The sequence below is a fragment of the Zingiber officinale genome, chromosome 5B, assembly GCF_018446385.1.
Source record: "Zingiber officinale cultivar Zhangliang chromosome 5B, Zo_v1.1, whole genome shotgun sequence".
NCBI classification, from domain to species: domain Eukaryota; kingdom Viridiplantae; phylum Streptophyta; class Magnoliopsida; order Zingiberales; family Zingiberaceae; genus Zingiber; species Zingiber officinale.
This window is the reverse complement of record NC_055995.1, coordinates 56854646-56861428: the sequence shown is the minus strand read 5'-3', so window position 1 is coordinate 56861428 and position 6783 is coordinate 56854646. Positions and strand designations below refer to the sequence as shown.

The 6783-nt window shown below is 38.3% G+C and overlaps 1 pseudogene; it reads left to right on the top strand.

Moving 5' to 3' along the window:
• The first annotated feature begins 827 nt into the window (after positions 1–827).
• Positions 828–5475, top strand: LOC121984419 (annotated as a pseudogene).
• The last annotated feature ends 1308 nt before the right edge of the window (positions 5476–6783 follow it).

The window sequence follows — 6783 nt, the reverse complement described above, 5'->3', positions numbered from 1 at the left end:
TTGATACATACTTAGTTCATACTAATATATGGTTATAGTTCTTTCTTATATTACATGCTTGTGGGAGGTATGCCTTTCTTTTGGGTGTGCAAGTTTTCAAGAGGTTAATAATTGGAAGCTCACATTGAACCATCTCCAACTGGCGGAAAGAACTCTTAAGGAGACGAAGATGAGGAGAGCGGTGATACACTAAATTGCTCTTATAACGACAACTCTCTTCATAATAAATTCGAAAATTGGAAGAAAAGTCTGGAAATATTCTACTCCGACCAGGTCACGATTTCGATGATCTAATAAGGTGGTCGAGCTAATGACCTTAAACAAGCGCTTCTTGGGATACAACCCAAGTTTAAACTTACTTTCATTTTAGTTTTAGTTTCTTTATAATTTCATCACTTCGCTCATAATAACTCTAATCTTTCTACTTAATTTCTCTTATCTATCTTATTTTTGTATATTTCAAAGTTATGGAAGAATGTGAGTATCAGATAGAGAATTATCCTCAGAACATGAATGTCTCAATCATTTGGATTTTATTGCTTGGTAACTTCTCTAAACTTCATAAATCTCCTCCACATTCCATTTCTAATTTTTATTGGGATAATGAAAAACTTAAGTCTAGAGGATGTTTGAATTTAGATCAATGTTTGTCATATTTCTTAATTTTTGTATATTTTTTTTTGAAATTTTTTTTAATTACATTATACATCATATCATATCATATCATGACTCTAGAAATTAGAGGAATAAAATATAAATATTTGCTAAATTTTAGGTGTATAAATGGGAAACAAAACGAGTTTTGGCTCCTTTCCAAATTCGTTCGTCAGGAGACGTTTGTTTTTTACCCGCACTCGACGCCGCCCACTGCAAAGTTGGTGGATTCTAACTTCCTTCCCCTTTCTTCCTTCTCTTCCAAGAGCCGATCTTTCCTAATCCATCATATATAGATTGTGGGAATCAATCCCATACAAACCTTCCTTTGCCACAGTTGGGATTGCAGGGGGTACATACAACACAGAGAGTGGGAAGAGCTCCGAAGCTTCGTCCGATTAGAGGTAAACCAGAAGAGTAGAGTAGCGGTTTCGAAAGGAGCGAATCATTAGATTTGATTTCCCAGGAAGCTTGGGATTCGGGGATGTTTTGCTGGTAACTTTGGCGAAAAGACTAGCCTTTTTGTGATTATTTTCTTTTAGGGGGGGAAAGATTCGATCTGATTGGCATAATCTGAGGAAGACGAAAGCTTGCATCTTGATTGAAGGCGCTGTAAACTCCGATGGGTAATTGTTGCGCCGTCCCTGTCGTTTCGGGCAGCATTAAACAGGGTCGGCGGAACCCTTATGCGATCGATCCCAGTCGGGAATCCCAACCCAGGCCCAGTCTCGAGGTCCTTAAGCATCCGACCGGTCGCGACATCAAAAGCTGGTACGACCTCGGGCGGGAGTTCGGCCGGGGGGAGTTCGGTGTAACCTACCTCTGCACCGACAAGAAAACGGGAGAGCATTTCGCCTGCAAATCCATCTCCAAGAAGAAGCTGCGGACTACTGTCGATGTCGAGGATGTGCGGAGGGAGGTGGAGATCATGAAGCATTTGCCGGAGCACCCCCACATAGTGAAGCTCAAGGATACCTATGAGGATGCCGATTCCGTTCACATCGTCATGGAGCTCTGTGAAGGTGGGGAGCTGTTCGATCGGATTGTTGCGAGGGGGCACTACACCGAGCGGGCGGCTGCCATGGTCATCAAGACCATTGTTGAAGTGGTTCAGGTACATACTGCTGCTTTCAGAGCCCAATGTTTACAGAATCTATTTACTATTGATTTTCTTGCTAATTCATGGAGATCAATCGCCATCTTTTAAGAATTGCGTGAAAAAAGTTATCAAAGAAATGAATATATCTTAAAAAGTTGTCTTCTCTGATTTCTGTACCATTAGCATCTGGATCTCTGTACGTTGTCAGCATCTCTTGCCAAAAGCTTCCATTATTCCGTTGGATATCCCTGTTGACAAACCAATCTAAGATTTGTTTAATTACTTGATGCATGCTGTATTAAATGGTTCTGCCTCTGTCCATTTGATTTGTGGACTCACTCTTTCGTTGTGTGTTTTCAAGAATTCACAATACACTTCCATTTCCTCCCTTTTGCAGCAATCATGTTACTAATTATTCCTACACTTTGTAGGATAGGATGCCAAGACTTTTGTCAGTTCTTTTAATCAAGTTAAATTCTTTCTTAAATGCAATTCTATGTATGTTCAAGCTGGGTTTGGAATTTTGACTTGATTATGCTAAAGTATATGACTTAAAATTGTGTTGTTTCTTTTGAGTCTGCAATGTATTGATTTGTTCCATGTCACCACAGAACCACAAGGAAGCCATGATCCGAAACCTGAGAATTTCTTGTTCGGAAACAAAAAGGAAAATGCCCCTTTAAAAGCAATTGATTTTGGGTTATCTGTTTTTTTTAGACCAGGTAATTTACAGTTTGAAATGATGAATACTTTTGATACCATCTTCGCTTCCGGTTTCTATCTTTAACAAGAAATTTAAATCATAAATCCCTGAGTTGCAACTAAGGTTCATTTTCCAGAGTACTTGTTAACTGAGCAATTATGCCTTCTATTATATTAACAATATAATTATTCTAATTATCTTTTTGTTGGAAAGGTGAACGTTTTGAAGAGATAGTTGGCAGCCCTTACTACATGGCTCCAGAGGTTTTAAAACGAAACTATGGCCCAGAAATTGATGTCTGGAGTGCAGGAGTTATACTTTACATTCTGCTTTGTGGTGTACCGCCATTTTGGGCAGGTAAATTTTGTTAATGGAAATCTGAGCAGGAAAAGTTAACACTTTTTTGTTTGGTGTTATGTTTGTTACATAGGCCATTAAGCATCCCTTACTCTGATTTAATGATCACACAGAAACAGAGCAAGGCATTGCACAGGCAATCATTCGCAGTGCCATTGATTTTAAAAGAGAACCATGGCCCAAGATTTCTGATAATGCTAAAGATCTTGTCAGGCAGATGCTTAACCCGGATCCTAAGACACGTTTCACAGCTCCACAAGTGCTTGGTAAATTTTCATTTCCTATCTGTTCTTATGTCTTGTGACTCTAACTGACAAGTTGAGAGTGGAATTGTCACTAAACTAAATTAAGTATTCAGCATGTAAAAATAACAACAAACTACTACTTTGGGAATCAAATTTCTACTTGCTTTTCCAATGATGTTGAATCAAATTTTTATTATGAAAAGTAATTATGCCAGGTACAATTAATTTGATCTGGTTTTCAGAAAATCAGGACTTCTGTCAATCCTTTGGTATAACTTTCTCATGTTTTTCGGCATTTTGTGGAAATTGATTCTATGTTCCTCCTCAAATTTAGACTGCATACTTTTTTTCACTATATTGTAATGTCTGTTAATACCTATGCTTTAAGAAGTGACATATTTTCTGTCTTCTCAAAGTTTTGCTCATGATTTACATTACAGATCATCCTTGGCTGCAGAATACCAGCAAGGCACCCAATGTAAATCTTGGTGAAACTGTTCGGGCAAGACTCCAGCAATTTTCAGTGATAAATAAATTTAAAAAGAAAGCTCTTAGGGTAAGAACATTTCCTTTCACGAAGGGTTTTATTTTATGTTGATGCTTGACATTTGTGAAGTTCATTATTCCAAGACAAACCAAATATTATGTTCATTCAAAAACTGTGCATTGCTGCAGGTGATAGCTGAACACTTGTCAGTAGAGGAGGTTGCTGACATAAAGGAAATGTTTGAGAATCTGGATATCAACAAAAAAGGGCAAATAAATTTTGACGAGTTAAAATATGGTTTACTTAAGCTTGGACGCCAGGTTGCTGATTTAGACGTCAAAGCAATAATGGAAGTAGTAAGTCCTTGCTGAAGGCATAGGCTTCTTTTATCTCTTTGATCAATAAGTAGCTTGTTCCTTTGTGAGTTAATCTCATGACCGATCAATGGTTTCATTTGAATCTCATGAAATGATGAGAATGAACATGCAACTTCATGATTGCCATTGACCTGCCCCAAGGGGCATAGTTGAGTTGGCTACTGTAGGATAGATATTTCTACAATGGGTAAGGGGTCAAATTTCGGTGAAGCCGAGAAAAATACCCTCCCCGTAGGCCATCTGTAGCTTCCTGGTTTACCTCTTTATAGATGGTTGTGGGGACGGCCGTGTGGGGCCGTTAGGGTGTCGGATTTCACCTTTTGCTATAATGATTGCCATTGTCCTTTTCTTGATTAGATGAACAATGAAAAGAAATAATGAACAACATGCCACTATAAGTTTGTTTGTATCTTCATTGTACTGCAGTGATAATCTGTTTATAAAGTTTGGCTGAACGTATGCTAATCTACAAAACTATGCTCTCATTGCCTGAGTGTAGATACAAATAAATGCTAGTCAACAACTTGAAAAATTATCTTCTCTAGACTTTTTGCCTTCCTCATGACAGGCTGATGCTGATGGAAATGGTTTCCTCGACTATGGAGAATTTGTTACTCTCTCCATTCACCTCAGAAGGATTGGAAACGATGAGCACCTGCAGAGAGCTTTCCAATACTTTGATAAAAATAAGAGTGGATACATTGAAATTGAAGAGCTCAAGCACTCTCTGTCTGATGACTTAGGTCCGGATCATGAAGAAGTCATCCATGCCATTATTCATGATGTAGACACTGACAAGGTCAGTTCCCAACAGGAAATGTTAGATAAATTTTCCTACTCTATTTCAGCTCTGTTTTAGTATCTTCACGGAGTCTAACAAAGTTAGGCATTATATTTATGCATATGTAGGATTGTTTTGAAGGGGAGCCTTGGCGCAACGGTAAAGTTGTTGTCATGTGACCAAAAGGTCACGGGTTCGAATCCTGGAAATAGCTTCTTGCAAGATAAAACTGCGTACAATGGATCATTCCCTAAGACCCCGCATGGCGGGAGCTTCGTGCACTGGACTGTCTTTTTTTTATATGTAGGATTGTTTTCAGTTTTCTTGTGGGATGTTGAGATTTACAATATTTTATATCTGGATGATAGATTGGAAATTTCTCACGTTGATTTTCCCCCGTTTATTGTAAATCTCAGGATGGGAAAATAAGTTTCAAGGAGTTTGCTGCGATGATGAAGGCAGGTACAGATTGGAGGAAAGCTTCACGGCAGTACTCGAGGGAGAGGTTCAACAGCCTAAGTGCAAAACTGATGAAAGATGGATCTTTGCTGCTAAAAAGTGAGAGAACCGAACCAGCCTAATATGTTGACTTCAAATTTCAGATCCTTTTGTTTGTTTTGTGAAATTCATCTTCATAGTCTTTTCCAATCTGATTTGGGATTCTTTGGTTTCATTGACATAGCAAGGGGATTCATTGTGAGGTATGTGGTTGTAAATATTTGTCATTCTAATGTGGTGTGCAAAAAGATGCTGCATTTTCACAAGTTTTGAATGACAAGAGTTCAACTGGTAAACCTTATACAGAGTATAAGTGAATCTTATAGGTCTTGTTCCAGTACTTCTACATCCTAATTTGTGGTCATATACATGTTATGCTTTGAACAAACACTACTCGAATCGGTTCATGCCCTAGCTTAATCCTGCTATGCCATGACTTTTGACTCATCCACCATAACTTAAACAAGACTAATTCATTAGTTGAATCACAAGTGATTCTTGATCTATGTAAAGCTTTGTGGTTTCTTTCCCTCATCCTCATTTTCTTCATATGAACTTATAATTTTTTTATAGCTCCGAGGTTCACTTTTCAATATGAAAAGATAAAAAATTCGCACCAAAAGATTTTTTACACGATCTCTTTTACTTGGTCTAGATTCAACCTCATCTTGTTCTAATATTTCATATATTTATTTTCCTCTTTGGGGTTAGTGCAATCAACTCCTGTCTTATCAAGTTTAAGGGTTGCTCTAAATGAGACCTGCTATTTGGAAGTAAGTTAAGTTTATTCAGGTCATGATTGACCGGAAGACTAACAAGAAAAAGTCTAAACAGATCAAGGGTGATCGAATGTTTAGCAAACGAAAGCCCTAGCAAGTTAAGAGAGGACTAAATGTTAGGCAAAGAAAAGTCCAGGCAGAAAAAAGGATGACCAGATGTCTAGCAGTGACAAGTATAAGAAGGTTCAGAGTAACCAGATGATTAGCAAAGGGAAATCCTAGAGGAATGAACCCTAAGTGATAAAAAGTCTTCGGGAAGTGAACTCTAAGCAAGAAGCCTAGTAGGTCAGGTAGTCTTACAAAATTACACTTGATTTTAAAGGAGTGAACCTTAGGAGGTGAAAGTCTTAGAGAAGTAAACTCCAATCAAGAGGTGAGTCTACTAGGTCAGATAGACTTACAAGATTAGGCTTGGTTGCGTGTTATGTTTGTATGCATATCTTGCAGGATCCTAGAGCTGGAAGCAAGACAGAAAGTAGAAAAAGGCAATCGGATGTAGTAGGACCAAGTTCGGTGTGAATCAGACTAGACTTGGGTTGAATCGGATCCAAGTTGGCTCAGTTGACTGATCTCAAGATCGGTAGACCAATCCTAAGGATCATAGACCGATCCTATGGATCAGTTAATCGAGTTCGAATTTAGACTCAAATCGATGACGTGGCTTGGTTCGGTAGACTAGAAAAAAAATTTTGTCGATCGATAAATTTTATAATGACAAGATCACGGATCACGGATCACGATGAACTCGATCGTAGGGATCAAGTTTGACCAAGATTGGTAGACCCATCAAGGTTGATTGGTAG